Source organism: Marmota monax, unplaced genomic scaffold (genome assembly GCF_021218885.2).
Source record: "Marmota monax isolate L192 unplaced genomic scaffold, Marmota_monax_Labrador192_F-V1.1 WCK01_AAM20220418_F8-fsc00132, whole genome shotgun sequence".
In the NCBI taxonomy this organism is placed as follows: Eukaryota; Metazoa; Chordata; class Mammalia; order Rodentia; family Sciuridae; genus Marmota; species Marmota monax.
Window position 1 is genome coordinate 6,817,500 of NW_026695199.1, and position 20,581 is coordinate 6,838,080.

Consider the following 20,581-nt stretch of genomic DNA (forward strand, 5'->3'; position numbering starts at 1 on the left):
GAAATACATAATCCACAGTGTGAAAAACTTCTTAATAGCAGTGGCAAATTCTTAATACAAAAGTGATTTCTTTTTGCCTGTGAACTTACTTTGGGGTTGCTGATTCTTACTGTGTCCAGGAAATGACAGTTAATTTTAACAGTAGTCTGGAAAGAAAAGAAAATGACTTAAGGGAAAGTTTTAAAGCTCAATTTTGTTTTATCTTGCGTTTTGAATTTCCCATGTCACTGCAGTGGGAAATGTAGAATGTGTGAACATACATGTGATCCAGATGTGACAACAGCTCAACATATGACATAAGTGCATTTTAATTTCAGACATCAGGCAGCTTAGTGTTTCCTAGTATTTTTGAAGCATTGATTAGGGATTTTAAACATATAGGTTTTCGAAAACTAAGAACTCTATATCTGCTTCCACAGCCCTTTTGAGGCATCATGGATCTCTTCCAGTTTGATATATTGAAAAAAAAAATCTCTTCCTTAAATTTATTTCTCTTCTATCCCAAATATTTCCCTCTGCGCATGTTACTATCTATAGCTTTGTATTGAAGAAAGTTTTGGAACCTGGAGCAGCCAGTCAGTATGGAAAATTATTTTTCTTGGGCTTTATGTGTTTTGGTGGCTACAATTGAAAGTGCGATTTGATCAGTGACTTCCAAACATATATAATGTGCATTAATAGAAAATTCATATGCACTTGAATCATACATTGTGGCTAAAATCCATTAAGTGGCTACTTTGTAGCAGTTTTCAGAACATTAGATTGTGTCTGTGTTGCCAGTCTGTTCATCTCTTTTGAAATACCTTTTATTTATTTATTTTTATGTGGTGCTGAGGATCGAATCCAGTGCCTCACACGTGCTAGGCAAGTGCTCTACCACGGAGCCACAACCCAAGCCCAACCGTCATATCTTAATGGCTTACTTAACTGATCATAATGGTGCTGGGTCACTGATATGATATTATTATTATTTGCTTGGCAAAGGGCACTTAAATCTCATTAATTGGACTTAAGAACAGAGTAAATAGTCATGATCATTTTGAAATTTCAAGAACCCCCCTTGGATGACTAAGAGTGTTAGGAATTCTAACTCCAGAAGAAGACAGAAGCAATTAGTGACATAAACGAAGGTCAAGCCTGAGAACCGCGATGTGCCCAGACATCCTTTGCTGAAGATTTAATGTTGCCTATACTGGGTGCTGGCAGTACTCTACCTTCCAATACACTTCAAGTTTTATAAAGTAGCTTTAAGAATGATCTGGGGCTGGGAAATGCTTGCAACTTCAGGCTATCCCCAGCAGGGAACTCTTTGGAGTAGGGCTCAAAAGTACGACGGACCTAGCAGCCCGCTAAGGTCGCGGGAGAAGGAACCCCGGGAGGCGAGGGCGGCCGGTCGCGACCCCAGTGCTCGGTCCTTTGCAGGCGGGTGCGGCGCGCAGAGCCGGAGCCCCCAGCGGAGGCGGCGCGGCGCGAGGCCCCTCCCAGCCGCCGCAGATGCCCAGGCGGCTGACGCCGAGCGGCGGCTGGGAGAGGTGGGGGCCAGGCGGGCGGGAGCGAGCGAGGGCAGGGCAGGGGGCCGGCCGAGGCCACTCGCGGCTTTAAATATGGATCGCGGGCTCGCGCTTGCGGCACAGTCGCTGCCGCCTTCCCCGATTCCCTGTTTGTTGCCGAGGGGCGCCCGGACTGGGCACCTCTGCTGCAGTGTTAGCTACTGGCAGTTACATCGGAGATCCCCATAAATATGCAGGAGCTGCAGGAGGCAAAGTAGAGTAGACGCCCGCGCCCTTACACCCTCACTCGCCACGAACCACGCGGGCCGTGTAGACATTCTCCCCCCCCCCCACCCGCGCCACCTTCTCCCGCTTCCTCCCGGGAGGTTCAGGTTCTAAGGGAGCTTGCTTCGAAGACCCTCCCGCTTCAGCGCCCTCGCCCCGCTCTGTCGCGCTCACCTCTCTCTGCCCCAGAGCGCGCACCCACCCGGGCGGCAAAGTTGTGACTACTTGGGAGCGGGTGACTCGCGTCCCGATCGCTCCGTGCCTCGCACCGACAACTTCCCCCGGCTCTGCGCCGCTGCGCGCCGGGCCCACGCCTCCCAGGACCCCGCGGGCCCCCAGCCTCCAACCCCGGCGGCGCGCCGGGCAGCGCTTTGGTGGCGGCAGCGGCCGTGGTGGCAGCGAAAGCAGCGGCGGCGGCGGCGGCGGCGGCGGCCGCTGCAGCCACACACTCCGCCGCCAAACTGGAGGAGCGACGGAAGCCGGATCCCAGGAGGTAAGTACCCGGCCGGAGCAACCGCGGGTGGGTCGGCCAAGTCCCCAGCCTCACCACGGTGGCAATCAGGGGTCTGAGGGCCGGTCCTGGAGGGCGCTCAGGCGGCCTCGGCGCGCTGGGGGGGAGGAGTGAGAGGTCAGTTGCGGGCCGGGCATCCCCTAGGTTGGGCTCCCGAGACGTGTGCAGGCTGCTTCCGCGGAAAAGTACTTTTCCCCCCGCTTCTTAGCGCTTACAGGAAGAGTTGTGGTGGTCTTTTTCCCTCTCACCGCCTAGCCCCCTCCGCATAACTGGATGTTGTTACTAGGATTGTGGGGCCAGTATGCGCGGCAGGCTGGCTCGGACGCAGTGACACGTGTGTTCCCGTGAGCCTGGGTGGTCGCAGTGCGGCCAGGCACCTGCCTGAGGGGGGCGGGGGGGACACATACCCAGACACATCAGAGGGGGAAGCCTGGGGAACTCAGTGCCACCGAGGCCGCGGCCCCCACTTCACTGACCACTCCTGTACCGGTACCGAGCATTCACATCTCTGGCACGCTGAAGACTGTGGGGGTGAGTCAGGCAGATTCTCTGCAAGTGGCACATACACATTTATTTGCAATGGACTTGGAAGGAGGAGGCAGAGGTTAAACTGGCATTTCTCTTGGCCAGCGACAGCAGAGCTCTTCCTCAGGTACTGGGCAGCATGTACATCTTGGCAAAGATAGGTGATTTCTTTCTTCTTTTAAGTGCATTTCACTCAGCCTTTGGCAGTCTATTAGTAATAGTCACTAAAGGAAGGCAGGAATTGGGAACTACATCAGCAATCTGCAGCAAGCACTACAAAGGAAAAAGTTCTTAAAAGAACAAAAGAAAAACCCTGAACTTATGAAAGATGTAGAAGAAAGCAGTTATACTTCTATACCAACATTGTAGAGCATTTATCAGTTCTTTGTAAAACTTTTTTCTACCCTTTATTCCTTCTCAAGGCCCTACCTTAGCACAATTGCCTGCAGCAAACTTTCCAGTCTGGACTGAAGCTCAGTAAGCGCTTTGAATTACCCTCCCACTTCTCCCGTTTTCACATCTGTGCTGGAGAAAGTTGCTCCTAATTAGAAGTCATGGACACTGGACTGTACTAAACACACTTTGTCTCAACTCTGGAACTGCTTTTTCCTAAGAAGCACTGCATTGTACTGTACTTCCTCCACCCTCCTTTTTGTATCTGAGACTTACAGTTGGAATAGTACCTGAATTAAAGTGTATTTTGCCTATTAGGGTTTATTTTCATTCTGACTTTGAATAGAGTCTTCCATGCAGGGCAGTATTTACAGGCTTTTTTTTTTTTTTGGCCAATGTAACGTCTTTTGAAACTGTTTGTAAGAATGGTCATTTTGTAGTTAGATTGAGGGTACTAGTATAACTTCATTCAAAGGAAGTGTGTCTTTATTTTTCTATAGCTTTCATTACTGAGAAAAAACTTTTACTTTCATTTTAAAGTTAAAAGTAGTGATAGGATTTTGGTCTCTGTGTTAATTCTTGCAACTGAATTGTTTTAACTTTAGAGTATCTAGGTAAAATGACATAAAACTTTTGCATGTATAGATAGAGATGGGAAAATAGTACTTTTATGAACTGTTGATTGAGTTGTAGGGCATTTATAGGGGTAGAGGTGGGAAGGATAAGATGGAATATTTTGATAGTTCTAGGTATGTTTGAGAAAACTTCTAAAGAAACCCTTAACAATTTGTGGTTGAGTGCTTCTAAAAATGAGTTTTTTTTTTTTTTTTTTCAAATGAGGTGTAATTTGCTGTTTTGGGGAGATATATATATATATATATATATATATATATATATATATATATATAATTTTAGCCAATCCGATTGTACTCTTTATTTTCTAGTGATTTTTTTAAGTTCCTTTGTCACCATAAAATAACTTTAAATGTTAGTGTCATTATTTTTTTGGATTTACAAAAATATCTTGTGAAAGGCAATTGTATTTAGAGGAAAAAATGGGATAGACATCAGGTAACCTTTGGGACAACATTCAGCATGCCTTGGTAGTAATCTCATTTTTTACTGAGCTCTGGCAAGTACAATTTTGAGGTTCTGATAGCAAGCAAGATAGTCTGGCCATAGCTTACATCTTAAAGGAAAACAGCACTTAAGGAAAGGAAATACACACGTTAGCTGGTGAATCATCGAGATAATCAGGTTTCTCTGCCTGCCTCTGAGGGCGCTGCAGTCCAAGAGGACTACTACTGTTAGGGGAGAGGAGTCCTAAGAGAATTCACCACAACTGAAATGTGATGAGGCTCATCATCATCTTGTTACTTGAAGTTTCTTTGTGTTCATTTTATACAATAGGAATAAACTCTAAAACAGGAGTTGATAGGTAATAAGATTGGGATTGGGAAGAACAGACTGAGAAGAGGAAAATCTGATGATGATCAAACTTTCTAAGCAGTTTTTTTTTTTTTTTGATGGCTAAATGGAAGGAAGCAGTACAAAGGAAGCTAGAAGCAGAACACAGACCTCAGTTTATGCTGTTTCCTAGGATGACTTATAATTTATGAAATTTATAGGGAATTATTTAGCAAAATGGGTAGTTATGGAACATCCAAGAAGTTAGTGAGACTACAAAAGTAGACCTTACTACTTTTGCATTCGTGGGAATGTTTTTTGTAGGGGAAGAGGAGAATAATTTTTTTTCATAAAAGGTCTGGTCTAAGCTGAATTACAAATACATATTGCCTTTCTTCCAGTATTTAAACACTTGATATGATATGTCACCAATTGGAAAATATGCTACTGTCCTAACATGAAGGTATTTCATATCCTTAGTAATGATTGCCTTTAGTTATTTTTACAGTAGTAGAGATGGATTCCCTTTTGCTCATTTGTTCTGTCTAATGTGCATTTACACATACACTCACAGAGACACAAATTAGTACAGGTGGCCAGTTTTATTTTAGCTCAAGGCATACTTGCTATTGTCATGATGATTTTGAGGCAATGAATTTTGTGCATTTCTCTAGTCTTAGTGCAATGGCATTTCAAACAGGCATCAGAGAGATGATGAAGGTATAAATGGTGATGGTTTTTTTTGTTTAATCTGCTGTGGCAAATAAGAGAGAAAACTTTTTTCTGGTCTTCTTCATTATGTTTATAATTTTACTCCTTAATATATTGTTTTACTTACCTCGAACTAAGTTATGTATTCAAAAAGGTGTGGTAGAAATAGTAATGATGAAACCATGCTCATCTGGAGTTGTTTGCATGAACCAAAATCTTGTTCTTCTTTCTTGACAATGGACTAGATGCAAGGGATTATTATGTTTAGTAGGAAGATGAGGAAATTAAGGCACAGAGAACTTTGTTTGCTTTTCTTGAAATTAAGAGAAAATTATTGGTGGATATAAAAAAGGACGTGTTATATTTTGACTAGTGATACATAATTATTGAATGAGTGTCATGAAATGGACAAATGTCCATTTAGTCACAGCAGAAAACACTCGAGAAAATAAAAGTTTATCATGCTGTAAAGTGCTGGTCTCCATTCCCCTCTGTTCATTCCACTCAGCAGCAGCGCCCACTTGCCTTGACTTTATTTCAGATTCTGGAATGACGAGGGTGTTTTGCTAGTTAGTAAATATTTTTCAGTTTGTGTATACCAATATTAGCTCCAATCTTGAGAACTAATAGTTTTTTTCATGTAGAATTCACACAAGAAACAATTATATGAAATTAGGATATTAAAGGAAATAAATAACCACCAACTTATATTTTGGGTTTTTTCTCCTTTGTGGATAATTGTGTTGAAAAAGGATTTTCTCAATTAACTTGAATTTCTATCTTAGAAATCTTAAAAAAAACTCTACGTAAATATTATACTTTTGGGTTTTTTTAAAAAATAAAAATTATTAAAAATGCAAACTAAGAAGGGGATGTACTATGTTTAAAACTGTTGTGTTCTGTAAGTGACACAACTAGAAAAGCTGCTCATAATGTCTTCAATTGTTAATTTCTTTACTTTTTTTAAACAATATTTTTTAGTTATAGATGGACACAATACTTTTATTTTGTTTATTTAGTTTTTTTTATGTGGTGCTAGGGACAGAACCCAGTGCCTTAATCATGATAGGCACATGCTGTACGACTGAGCCACAACCCCAGCCAGTTTCTTTATGTTTTTGTTAATGTACTCACTGAATAATCTTCTCTATACTATTTGCAAATAAGTACACTTGAGGGACCTGGGCTTCTGGGTTGGTTAATTCTAGCTTCAGCCTGGAGATCTAGCAGTCACTGATAGGATCTCGTACAACATTTATTTAACATATTCTTGAGTAAAAAATCTCCAAGCAGGCAAAATAGAGGACAAAAAAGGGACATACATTAAAGAGGACTCACTTCACTCTTAGGAGATTTCTCAGAGTCTGCTTAATCTTAACACACATAAATTCTAATAGGATAGATAATAAGGTCTCTGATCTCATAGTAAACAGTCATTGCAAAGTGGAAGACAGAAATGGGCTGATTTGGTAGATAGTTGGAGAACATTGAAAGAGCCATAGGACAGCTTGGTAGAAAGGGAAGAGTTAGACAAAGTACTGGAAACAGAAGTAAAGAATTAAAGTGGGGTGGTCAAGGACTATTTAGGTGTAGAACTGATAGCACTACTTTACTGTATTCGCTTCTCCCTTCCTTTCTCCTTTCTATTCTTCCTCCCTCCCTCCTTCCTATTTATTGATTTTTTATTTTTGGGGTGCTGGGGATTGAACCCAGGGCCTCATACATGCTAGGCAAGCCCTTTACCACTGAGCCACATCCCTAGCCCTAGTTTAAGTTTTTTTATTGAAATACATTCAGAAAATTGCAAATGTCATTAAGTCATCAGTAAACAGCTCAGTGATATACGTGAGTGAATATATCAATATAACCGGCACCAAGACCATGATGTTAAGCCATTGCCAGCATCAGAAGCCTCCTCTCCACTTCCCCTGCAAGTCGTTAGTTCCCCCAAGGTAACTTCAGACTATCGATTACTTTTATCTGTTACTGAACTTTCTATCAGTGAATCACATTGTATAAATTCTTGTATCCATCTTCTTTTGGTAAACATTATGTGTGTGAGACTCATCCTGGTTTTCTGTGAAGCAATGGTTTGAAGCAACCAGGAGGAGTCTCACAAAATTTATTCTTATTGCTCTATCTTGTTTCACCTTATGAGAATTCCACAATGTATTTATCCATTTCATTCTTGATGGACCTGTAGGTTGTTTCCAGATTTGGGCTGTTAGAAATTATGCTGCTGTGAACATTCTTGTGTATGTCTCTTAGTAAACATGTGAGAAGTTCAGTTGTGTGTGCTGTGCGTTGAACTGCTGCGTCAGTTTTAGTAGATGGCATCTTTATTCAAAGTTGGTACAAATTCACACTCCTATCAGCATTGTATAAGAGTTTTGTCTGTCTCCTTAACAAACACTTGGTATTTTCTTTTTAATTTTAGCTATACTGGTATATGTATAGTTGTGTCACATTCTTTTTTTCCTCTTTTATTGGTGCATCATAATGATACCTAACAGTGGGGTTCATTGTGCCATATTTGTGCATGTACTTGACATAATTGGACCAGCCTCCTTCCCTGGTACCTTCCCTTTCCTCTGCTTCTTCCTCCTCCTGATCTACTTGTTCTATCTACTCTGCTGATGCTGATTTTAACTTGCATTTTCATGTTACCATTTCAAATGTTTATTGGTTATACTCTTTGTGTAAGTCATTCAGGTTTTTTGCTCATAAAGTTTTTGTCCAATATTTTATCCCAAGTAAGGAAGGTTTTAATACCCAAGGAGTTAATTTCTCTTGTTTATTTAGAAAACTCAGCTAACAGGCAAACTCATTCACCATTGCTTCCATCTAATAAGTGAGTAAAGAGATTAGAAACATTTGAACTTGTAACTGTCATAGTCTAGATCTATGAAACCCTGTCCTTTAAAAGTCGAAAATCTACAAAAAAGCTTTAACATAACTCAAAAAACAAACAACAACAACAGAACCCAGACAACACGTCCTTGTGCTTAACACAAAAGTAGAGCATCTTGTAATGTTGTATGCACAATGACTGATGGAGATTTGCATTTGGAGGGTATGTGCGTTGAAGATCCAGCTCTTTTATTTTACTAGTTGATTTAAAAAAAATCATCTGTATTTGTATTTTTCATTATTAAAATATTGGTAAAATCTAATTCACAAAGGAGTTACAAGGGACCAGTGGTGATCCTTATGAAACCTTGTTTATAACTGTAAACAGCTATACATATGGTAGTTATTATTATTGTTGGATTCTGCACCATTCTTTTTTTCTTGGGTTGAATTGTGCCACCACTGAGAACAGTTCCTGGCATACTAGTAAATGTTCGTTGGCTGAATGAATGAACAACTCATTTAAGCATCTTTCTTAAAAGCTCTTAGTCGGAGTGACTCAAACTGTGTTTTCCATTTTTCCCTCCTCTAGGACTTGTACTTTTTTATTGCTAAAATTGAGTAGGGAACAGGGCTTATCAAACATTAGATTGAGAAATTGAGTCTAATAGCCAGCAGTTTGAGATCACCCATTTCGCTATATAGTTCATATTAAATCTGTGCCCCCAAGTAACACACGCCAGACCTGGAGAACCCTTGAAAATGATTACACTGCTCTTCACTCCATGGGTGATCCCCCAAAGCCTACATGCTGAATATTTTTAGCTTCTATAATTAGAATGCTGGCCAACAAATTTCTAGAGTTAAAATGTTGTGGTGGGTTCTTCGGTGCTGATACCTTGGAAACCATGTTTCATCTAGAATTGAACTTTTAAGGATGAATAATAGCTGAAAACTGAAGCTCGAATAGAGCCTTTCCAGTTTAGGATGCGTAAGGCATTTCTCAGATATGTTGATTATAATATGAAAATAAACGGGCAGCATACTCCGTTACAAACATTTGTTCGAGTCAACCATTTTTAACCCTTTGAAAGGTCTGTTTCTCAGCTATTGGCTTGACTCTGTGATGCTGTTTTTCTTTATCTGAAAAATGATTAAATGGCATATTAATTTTATTTAAAAAATTAAATAGAATTAAAATTTATATTATTTTTCTTTTGGAGATTTACATGGTGCTTTTTAAAACAATAACAACTATTCTTGCAAAACCAGACTTGTGGTAAAAGGAACTTGGATTTTTATGTGGAAATCTAATTAGATTTTCTTACCCAAAGACTGATATCTTTTTTTTTTTTTTTTTTGTATTTGAGCTGTTTATGTATTTATTTACTTATAGAGCTGGTGGTTAATTTTCTCTCATCATTTGAGTACAACTATTTTGTGGTATCCAGGGACGGAACATGTTCCTTCAGGATAACATGTCAGACAACATGGTAGAAGGTCATTTACGTTTTAGGTAGTGTACCTCTTGTGGGCTTGACCCAAATGTAGCTGATGTAGTGGAAAATGGAATCATCTGGTATAGCAGACAGGCTTTGTTTTCTGTTACAGACATAATGCTATGGAAAATTGAAATAAATACAAAGGGCAATTATGGTGAGTCTTGTTAGACTACTATTTTAAAAATAGTGACTTTCAGAAAAACCTCATCTTTTGTTCTGGGTGATTACATTCCTTCAAGAAGTTAAACTGGGTCATTTAAAAACAAATGCACCCAGGCATGTCTGGATATTGCTTTATTTAAGGCTAGAAACGAGGCTTCTCATTTTGGTGTCCATTCAGCCCATAAGACTTAAAAAAAAAATGGTATTATGGATTTAGGGAAAGATAATTGTTGAAAGAGTAGGGTCATATCAATTATAGTATCTGAACTGATATCAAAAAGGAACAGGATTAGCTCTTTCATTTCTTGTGCTCTTCAGCATGGAAATCTATTGTTTATAAGGCCTTTTGGAATATAACTAGTGTACTTAAATCAGGGTTTTTCACCCTCCATCCCAGATGAACTGAGAATGAAGTCCTGAAACTGTTACTTGGTGAAGCATGCAAGGACTCAGGGAGGCTATCAGTTGGATTGAAAGTTTAATGGAACCTTGAGTGTTGATGCCTACACCTCTGAGACCCTTCCGTCATGTGTGGCATGACTGCAGCTGCAGCAGGACATCGCAGCTGAACTGCTCTGCAAATTCCTTCATTCCTTTGACCTCTGGAGACTGTGTCCTTAGGAATGTGAGATGAGCATTCATGATGTTAGCAGAGAATAGGGCCTCATGGTAGGGAGTTTGCTAAAGTACTGATTACAATCGCCTTTAGAAAATTGCTGAGCATTAACAGATTAAGCAGAAACACACAGCTCACACGTTTGCACTTTTACAAGTTGAGCTTCTTTGCCAGGGAAAGGAGAGAAGGCGGATAGGAAATGTCTCAAACGATTTAGATAAATGAGATCAGATAATTTCCCTTGAAAAATGCATTAAGAAATGAAACAAAAACATTCGTCCAAAAACATCAGAAGAAAATATAGTTCAAGCACTGAAATGTTTTTGCTGCCAAAACTTTAGGCAGTGAATTCCGTACTGTAATTGATCACTTTAGTGCTTACTGCTTTGCACTGCCCTATAACTATTTCACGTGTTCACGTTGGCCTCCTGTACTGTGTGGGTCCTCAATCTTCGTGAGCTTCTCTTTTGTGGTCTTCACAGTGGCCAGCATATCCTATAGCACAAAATACTTAATGGAATGATATGTAGTCACTTTAAAAATCATGACAGACCAAACAGAGATGCCCATTTATCTCACCCAACTTTATCTTAACTCAACTTCTTCTGGCTGTGATCCCCTGGTGTGGTAGCTGTGGATCATTGCTCTCAGGACTTTCAAACATTTCTTGTGAAATTTGATGTAATGAAGTTTAGAATCCAATAACCTTTGGGAGGAACTTTGTTATTAGAGTTTGTGGTATGTTAGAGTTCCCTAGATAAATTAACCTATTTTGATATGACTGTATTTTACTTGTTCTCAAAATTGGACATAATTGTACTTAATTTATTTACTTAAGACTAAAAATGAGTTGGTAGCAGTTTTTTAAAGAAATCTATTTTTGAAATAGCTATAGATTCACAGGAAGTAGTAAAAATATAGTGTAGAATTTTTTTCATACCCTTTACCCAGCTTCCCCCAATGGATAGCACTTTTAAGATTCCTAAAAGGCTTTACCTAAAAAGATTTATATACATTATATAATTATATAGATTTATATAGATTATATATTTTATGTTATCTCTGAAGAAATACTTGTACTTATTCATTACTCACTAAGTACATATATAAACATACTTACATAACCAGTGATTCATATATGTATGTATATGTACATATGTGTATGCATATTTATATATGTATATATATGAAACAATGATTTAAAGACTGCAGAATTAGACTTTCCTACTGTTTGTGTCATTTGAAAAGATGCTCATGTGGAAGGCAAAGAGGAGTCATTCACTTTGGTCATTTACCAAATTCACAAAGATGTGAATTTGGTGTTGCTTCATGCAAATTATTATTAACATTTTTTTTAGTTGCCAATGAATCTTTAATTAATTAATATGTGGTGCTGAGGATCAAACCCAGAGCCTCACATATGCCAGGCAAGTGCTCTACCACTGAGCCACAACTCTAGCCCCTTATTTTTTATATTGATCATATTGAACTAGGGGTTTTAAATCCAGATGTTGTTCCCATAAAGTCTTTGGAAGACATGCTGCAAATATTATTGAGTGAGGGAACTCTTTTATAGTACAGTTGTTAGTGCACAGTGATAATAATGGATTTTATATATAGTTGAGAGAATATTGTCGTATGATATATCTCTGTTAGGTGTATATTAATTTACCTAACAAAATATATGTGAATATATGATATATTGAGATATTTTAGAATAGGTGTTTTATATATTACATATGTAATAATATTTTCAATGACATTTAAATGTTTCATTGATGTATATTACACTCAAACACATTCTTGAGTTCAATTATATTTCTTAATAGGGGTTTTTAAAGGCTATGAGTATGTTTGTACAGGAGTTTGAACTTTAAGTTCAGGTTTGTCTAGGTGTTTGAACCTTGAAAGTTTGGGCCTGCATCTCAAGATAGACATAATTGGAAAGATCTTGAAAAGCACACTGCACATCATAAATATAGAGGAGATTTTTTTTTTTTTTGTAGAATAATAGAGAGCTATGTGAATGCTTATGGTCTTGAACAAGGATGTCTGAAATCTGAAGGGAGATTCACTGAAGCCTACAATATCATGAACATTTCCTGCAGATCCAAGAATGTCAGAACAAGGAATACCACTTATAACTGAGAGAATTAGGTTTAGCATAAATAGAAAAGTTTAAGTTTACATAGTTGGTATTTATTTGAGCTGCTTTTCACCCCGAGAAGAGAAACTGGCTTCTTCAACAGATGGTCCAGAGTAAATCTTTAGGTGAATTACATATTTATACAATTTAAAAGAGAAGATGGACATATTTGATAAATAGACTTAATCTTTTGGTTGCTGTTCTCTCTTTATCTGGGTCTTTTTATACAGGGTTATTCTCTTTTCAAAGAGCATTGTTCAAGTCATTTATTGTTTGGTAGAAAATTTCCTGTCAATTGATATTGCTATCAGATGTCACTGAATATTGTTCTAGAAGACTGTGAGTCTGACCCCACATGACAGTTCCTGAAGAGGTTACTTGCTCCAGTAAGTCTTATCTCAGCTCTTGACCTTGACCAGCTCCACTAGTGAATATGCATCATTACCCTTGAGGTTATTAAATGAGCACTTAAACCACCTTGTAAAATTTCTCTGAATCAAGTCCACCTTGGTACTGATAAAGTGAGATCGGATATTATTTCTGGATTGAAACCAGTACTTTTGTTTCTGGGTTCATTTGAGATAATCCTGCTAATCTGAAATGTCTGGTTTCCCAGAAAAATGAAATGTTTTATTTGGTACAGGTTTAAAAATCATTGTGTTGTATAACGTTCTCCCATGTAATACTATGTTCACAAATTAAACAGAAGGCTTGGAGAGTCCAGTGCTATATATTCCCATTTGGCCTGCAGCTTTTGCTTCTGGGATGGATGGACTCAGCATATGAGCAATATAGTGTCTTTTATATAAAAACCAGAGTAGCAGGAAAAAGATTAGAGCATGTGGTCAGGCTTCAAACAGTTTGTTGCTTGAGTTAGAATCTGGAGGAATAACGTCTTCATCTTGTGTACAAAGTGAAGGGTTCACTTCTAAGGTGGTTGTCTACGGATATGGGATCTAATGGAACCCTGATGGTTCAGGGTCAGTGAGGGATGATGTGAGTGCCTGCAGTGGGGCTGTTGGTACCAGGAAGAATCTGTGGAATTAAAGAAGGGGAAATCATATTTTGAGGAGCCTGATTATGGGAAATTGTGAACTTTTCTGCTTAAATTGCAGGAGTGGGATGTTTATTTGCAATGAAGGATGAAGTATTTGCTTTAGTAGAATTTTCTGATTATTGAAACTTACCTAATTAAGTGTCCAAACTGAAATTCTCTTAAAACATTTTTTGATGTACATCATTTCAAAATGAATTGCACACACTCATCTCCTGTCTTAATGACATATTGGATGTAATTTTTTCTTTTGTTTATCTGTCTTGATCTTTATTACATATTCAGAGAGGATCTCGGGACTGAAGATGCATGGTGCTGTTGTCACTGTACATGTCCCATATTGTTATGCCTTAATCACTGTAAACACAGCAATGACACCCTCTTTACAACACAAACGGTAAACAAAAGAGTGGATAAATGTATCCTGGGCAGGAATGTGGCATTTTAAGTGGTCCATGCCATCAATCAAGATGCCTGAGTAGAAGGCCATGAAAGGATGGGTATTGAGTACAGCTTATAGACCCCAGGCACATGTGAGGGACTGAGAAGGTTGCTGGGATCCATCGGTCATGCAGCAAATTTGTTATTGTTACTAAGACCTCTTTGTAGCCCCAGGCTTTTGAGGCCTGTCAGAGTTGTTTTCTGACTCCTCAGTGGGTGTTGGTGTTTCCCTGGTTAAGAGCATGGACCTTGAAGGTAGAGGGTCTGGGCTTGAATCCTGTTCTTATCACTCACTGACTTAGGCTGGTTTCTCTGTGAAGTGCTTTCTGAGATTGTACAGGAAGTTTATTGGGACTTGTGTGGAGGAACAATACCAGTGGAGAAGTGAAGAAAGTTGGATTGGGCCCAGAGAAAGAGGAATGTGAGACAATAGCAATTGAGACCTCAGTTGATCCCACCAGGTGCTCTGGAGCTGGGGGAGACCCTTGAGTTGTCCCACCTTTACCCCACATCAAACAGTGTGAGCTGCCTTTGGCCAGCGGTGTGACCTCAGGTCAGATGACTCTTTGACTAAGGTAATTTATAGAGCAAGTCTGAGCTCAGCCAGAATGCATACCATCCAGGGAAGCACCTGAGTTCTGGAGGGGAGATCAGGCCAACACTGCACAGCATCCAGATATGTAGTGCCTCGTGACTGGTGACTGTGGACCTCAGTTCTTCATCCGAACCTGCCTCATTTAATTCCTAGGACTTTAGTAAGTGAAGCAGTTAGTGCTTAGAAAAATGCAGAGTACATAGTATGTGTAAGTTAGGTGTTAGTTTTTAAGACCATACCAGACTTTATCACTCCTGCCTTTCCCTTATAATGTGGCTCTTTTATAAGTTTGAAAGCTAATGCTCTCATTGTTATTTTTTTCTGATTTTCTTTATAAGAGCAAAAAACCTGATATCATATTAACAAGAAATAATGTATTATGTGTTTTAATACTATTTACATTTTTATTTTTTTAAACAAATTTTTAATATATTTATTTTATTTGTTTGTTTATTTTTTATGTGGTGCTGAGGATTGAACCCAGGGCCTCGTAAGTGCTAGGCAAGTGCTCTGCTGCTGAGCCACAACCCCAACCCCTACATTTTTAATTTTTACTGGAAAGATGCACAAGGAATAATTACTGATGATGAAAGCTGAAGGAGGATTTAGACTTACAGAGAATGGGATCTTTGGGGATGTTTGTGTGTGTGTGTGTGTTCTTAGTCTCTCAAAGGAATATAGATAGTAACTCCCCAGTTGACATGGAGTCAGTCCATTTGCTGCTGTTGAGCTGAGATGAGGCTCCATGAAAGGAACTCCTCGCCAGGTTGTGGAGTCCAGTGATAAAGGTCTTTATAGTCTTGGTCTGTGCCTTACCTACCTTTCTAGTTCTAGATCTAAACATGACCACATAAAATCAATAAAGACAACATTGTCACTTAATTAAATTGCTTCTCTTCTTAAACATTCCAGAATAATTCTTTTCAATGTTTCAGTATTTAAATTCCATAAATATAAAGCAGATCACCTGGAGTGTTTTAGAAATTTGGTTTTGATTCAAAGTAATGTTCTCATGGAGATTCAGCTTCTGCCAATTCATTTCTTATTTACTTGAGGACATGGCTAATTTCCTTGGACAACTTTTGTCTCCTTCATATTTGAATGGGTGCAAAATGCTTTATTTGAAATGACTTCTTCCCAATAAGGTAAGCATATTTGTTTTTAAAGGACTATTTAATTGTACCGTTTACATTAGAGATAGTTAAGAAACTTGTTAAAAGCATTTTATAACAGAGTGCATATTCCTGATGTTTGTACCAATATCCATTATTGGCACACCCTAGCCAGCAGAGTGGAAGAAGTAATGACACCTCCTCTGAAAGATTTTTTTAAAAAGGCCTTCCTTTAATACATTTTTCTCCTTAGTTTTAATTTCATTTACTTGTGCTTAATTTCTTTTAAAGAAATGAGAATGTTAGAACTGAATCATGAAAAATAATTGTATCTTCATATTTATTATACAACAATATTTAGAAGATGAGGATTGTATTAAACATCAAACTGAGTCAATGAGAAATTTTATCTTAGCTTAACCCTCTTTGACATTTACTCTGTTTTTGAGTTGAGTAGTCTTTTGTGGATTCTGTGCAGAATTCCGTAGTTACAAGTCAGGAATCTAATGGAAATCTTACTTGAGCATCCAGCAATTTTTTTTTTCCTATTGAGAATAGGAATGTCTAACACATTTGAGATTTCTCTTCCACATTTGATTGGGGAGAGGGCTTGGGAGGAGTAAAATATTGAAGATTCATCAAGAGATGTGTAAAAATGTATTCATGTTTAAGTATGATGAGTGGTAAAATCTCATCATTCATCATGTAACAAAACCTTTCTAAAAGCAAAGACGACTTTTAAAGTTTCATATTGGGGATTAGAATAATAAACCCTCTTTTTAGAAAAATGTTGACTCTGATCTGATGGGAAGTCAGATCATGTCCAAGAAGATTATGTCAGGATACCTTTTAATTCTCAAAACCACGTAATTATGACATTTGTATAGATGATCTTTCACTGTGTAGGAAGTATGAAATAAAAACTAGTATTTTGGACAGAGTTATTTATTGTCTTCAAAATGAACATAGGAGAGAATGATTTCTACTCTGTATCTAATCCCAGGTGGACCATAGTTACAGATTTGCAGTGGGTTTGCCTAATGCCTTTATTTTTTCTTTCCTTCCATCCTTCCATCCTTCCATTCTCCTGTCCTTCCTTCCTTTCTTTCCTTCCTTCCATGAATGCAAGTGGGTTTTTATATGGGCTTTGGTTATACTTGGTAAGAAAAAATTCTTAATCTTAGGCCATAGTTATGAGTTAAAATAAATATATGCAAAAGAGAATATATTACAGATATGAAAAATTTGTCTATTCAAGCATTTTTTATGTTTATGAGTAGCTTGTTACTTTCATTTAGAGTATAAAGTGTAATTAGTTCTTAGATTGTTCATTTAAACTTGTACGTGTTAAGCAGGCATGGACACATAAAATAATGTTTGCTTAAATATAAACTGGATTTTAACTACTTAGAAAGTTGTATGAATGAAGTGTTTAGTAAAGTCGCTGTTTATTATATAACTTAAATAATAGGCAGAAGAGGAAGGGCAACTAATAAGCAAACTCTATATAAATTCCAGAAAAACCACATTATTAGAATTTATATTTTCTGGGTTGGGGCTGTAGCTCAGTGGTAGAGTTCCTGCCTCGCATGTGTGAGGCACTGGATTCAATCCTCAGCACCACATAAAAATAAATAAATAAAGATATTGTGTTCATCTACAACTAAAAAAAATAATAAAAAAAGAATTTTCATTTTCTTCAAAAATCAAACACTAGTGTTTTACCCACAGGACCCTTAAAGATTGACCAAAAGTGAAGGAGAGTCCCATATGGGTGTGGGCTATTTGGTCTAATGGTCTAAATGAAATGGAAAAAGAAAATATGGACTTATACTAATGGTTCAGTTTCCAACAATAAACCTGGTGAGTTCACTTTAAATGTGGTTTGCTGAAAATTGATGGTGATTTTTAGCACTTAGCATCTTATCTTCAAAGCACTTTCCAAATATTGAATAATTAATTGCCACAACCCCCATGTGGGGTTAGAATAGCAGGCATGTCTTTCTGTGTACCAGGAAACCATTATGGCAGAACCTGGAAATGCTGATTTTTATTTTTAGAGGTGTCTTTGCTTTCCAAGGTGACCTGCTCTTTCAGTGTTGTCCTGGTTTCCAATCACAGGGTCAGGGGAAAAGTAACCAAGGATGTTGAAATTTTGAAAATTTTCTTTTCTTCTTGTTTCCAGATGGATTTCACTTTCATCTCACTTTTGCCTGCTCATCATTTTGAAATGCTAGTTTTTTTTTTAAATTGGAATAGAAAATATTGGTAAATATAGTATTTGCAATTAGTATAGGTTCTTCTTACCTGTTAGATCCAGAATTTGGTAAACTTTGTAGAACTATGAAGAACAACTCTAAGTGACCAAAAGTCACATTTCAAAAATGCCTTTAATAAGTTAAAGAAACGAATCTTTCAAATAGTAGTGTTTGTAGCTCTAACTTAATCTTGGAGTCTGAGGAACAATGAACGTAGACTGTATGTATGTTTAATAGTGTATGACAGATGATTTGAGCTATATGGCATATATCGATGATGAACTTATATTAAACAATCAGATAACAAGAAAGGCTATGAAAGAGATTAATTTATTTTTATTTAGAAATTTAAAATTGACATATAATAATTATAATATAAATATTTAATAATTATAAATATTTATGGGGCATAGAGTGATATTTCAATACATGTATACAGTATGTAATGATCAGATCAGGGTAATGGGCATGTCCAACACCTCACTCATTTTTTTTGTGTTGAGAAAATTAAAAATCTTCTCTATTACCTATGTTGAAATGTACAATTAATTCTTGTCAACTGCAGTTACTCTACTGTGCTATAGAATATTAGAAGTTATCCCTCCTATCCAACTGCACCCTGTATTCATTAACCATAGAATAAAGCAACCAGATGTAACACTGGAGTTGATACACGTTAAAGGAGTTTGAGAAGAGAGGCCATGAGTGCAGGCCAAGGGTCTCGAGGAAGGCAGGAGGGTCAGAATTTACAAGATGAGCAGTGACTGTGTCCTACCAGACAGTACCTACATTAGCCAGACTAATGCCTGGCTTGTTTGTGTTGCCAGCGTCAGGATGTCTACTGATTAGCTCTCTGGAGAGATTCAGAGTGAAGTCACTGTGGCGGACTCCGAAGGCCATCCATCCCTCAGGTTCTCAGCCTTTGAAACAGAAAAGAGCCAGGACCTTACTTTGAGAGCAGTTAATCCCTTTATGCTTTGAGTAGCTCACCAGATAACAAAGAGAATGCTGTGGTAATTATTTCAAATGAATGCTGAGTTTCTTTGAGTATGATTAACACCTTTGAAGGCAGAGCGGAATTAGACTTCTTTGTCATTTTAAGGAGGTGAAGTCCTAGAAATCATAGAAATGTTGGCTCACACTTGTTTACTGAACATAGGCATAGGTTATTAATCTTGAGGTCTTGGGGCTCACAGCTGGGCTTCAGGGAGGCCCACAAACCCCTAGATAATATACACAGAATTTGTGTGCATACACACACAGACACACACACACACACATATATCCATTTGGATATATATACGTATGTATCTCATATATGTACATATTGCATATATGTGGAATGCAGGCAAAGTATTCTTGATATTGCTAAATCTTTGACATATACAAAACATTTAATATTTAATATGGACTACTGTCCCTTAAGAATGTTTATGTAATGCCCTTCAAGTAGTAAAATAAAATATCAGCAGGAAATGAGAACCTATCAGCTCCAGGACATCACCTCTAAAAAAATCTAATATTATCGGAAAGATCAGAAAAGTGCAATGATGCAGTCAAACCGCAAACATGGCTATTTAACCACAGTACATTAAATTTGGAAAGGTAACAATCAGGTTTATCTCAACTACAATCAGTCACGAGACTTTCTTACTATCAGATCTGAAGAAGATGTGTGTGCATTTGTAATTTAGCCAGCTATTAGATTTGGGGTCCTTTGATGACATATTTGTGGAAAGTTGCTCACTGATTTTTGATAGAATTCATCATATAGGAGGTAGAAATATTCTTTGACTCCTACTGTGCTTTCTATAAAGCAATATAGCTGTTGTCCTAAAAAATTGTATCATTTTGTCTTTATAAATAAGATTATGTTTTTTGAGAAATTTTACAAAAGATCAAGACTATAACTCATTAGGCTTCCAGAAACTTAATAAGTATAGGAGTACTTCAGTAAAAGAGAACCAGTAGATATGCAAAACAAGAAGCCTAAAAAGTTAGGCTTAGGACTTTTCTTGAAGTTCATGGTTGGTCTTTAGGGTATGGAAGTTCAATAATACTATGAAATTATATTTTAATTATACTCATATATCCATTTTTTACCTTGTGGTTAGAATCCACAGCTTTCATTAGATTTTCAAAAGTTCTGTGGCTCCCAAAGGTTAAGAATCATTAACTTATAATGCCTGAACCTTACTTAAGCTTTTCTAAAAAGAAGCCTACAATTTACAGAATTTTGATCAATTTCAGAAATCTGAAGACTGGTTATTGCAAATAACCAGTTATTGTTTGGTAAAAATAGTTAGACTTGGATGGGAGAAAGAGACAAACTCTAGATAGGGCAGAGGGGTGGGAGGGGAAGGGAGTTGTCAGGGGTTAGAAATGATGATGGAATGTGATGGACATCATTATCCAAAGTACATGTTTGAAGACATGAATTGGTATGAATATACTTTATATACAACCAGAGATATGAAAAATTGTGCTCTATATGTGTAATATAAATTGTAATGCATTCTGCTG

General features: G+C 37.8%; 1 protein-coding gene across 2 annotated transcripts in view; it reads left to right on the forward strand.

The window, feature by feature from the left end:
- The window catches only part of Slc4a4 (solute carrier family 4 member 4), a 406,144-nt gene that overhangs the window by 64,949 nt on the left and 320,614 nt on the right, over positions 1 to 20,581 (forward strand). Inside the window, exon 1 of one of the 2 annotated variants that reach the window (XM_046428692.2) lies at positions 2,150 to 2,268. The exons of the other annotated variant lie outside the window; for it this stretch is intronic. The gene's annotated coding sequence lies outside the window, so the exon portion shown is untranslated. Of the gene's footprint in view, positions 1 to 2,149; positions 2,269 to 20,581 lie in introns of those variants that run through there. 2 annotated transcript variants of the gene reach the window in all.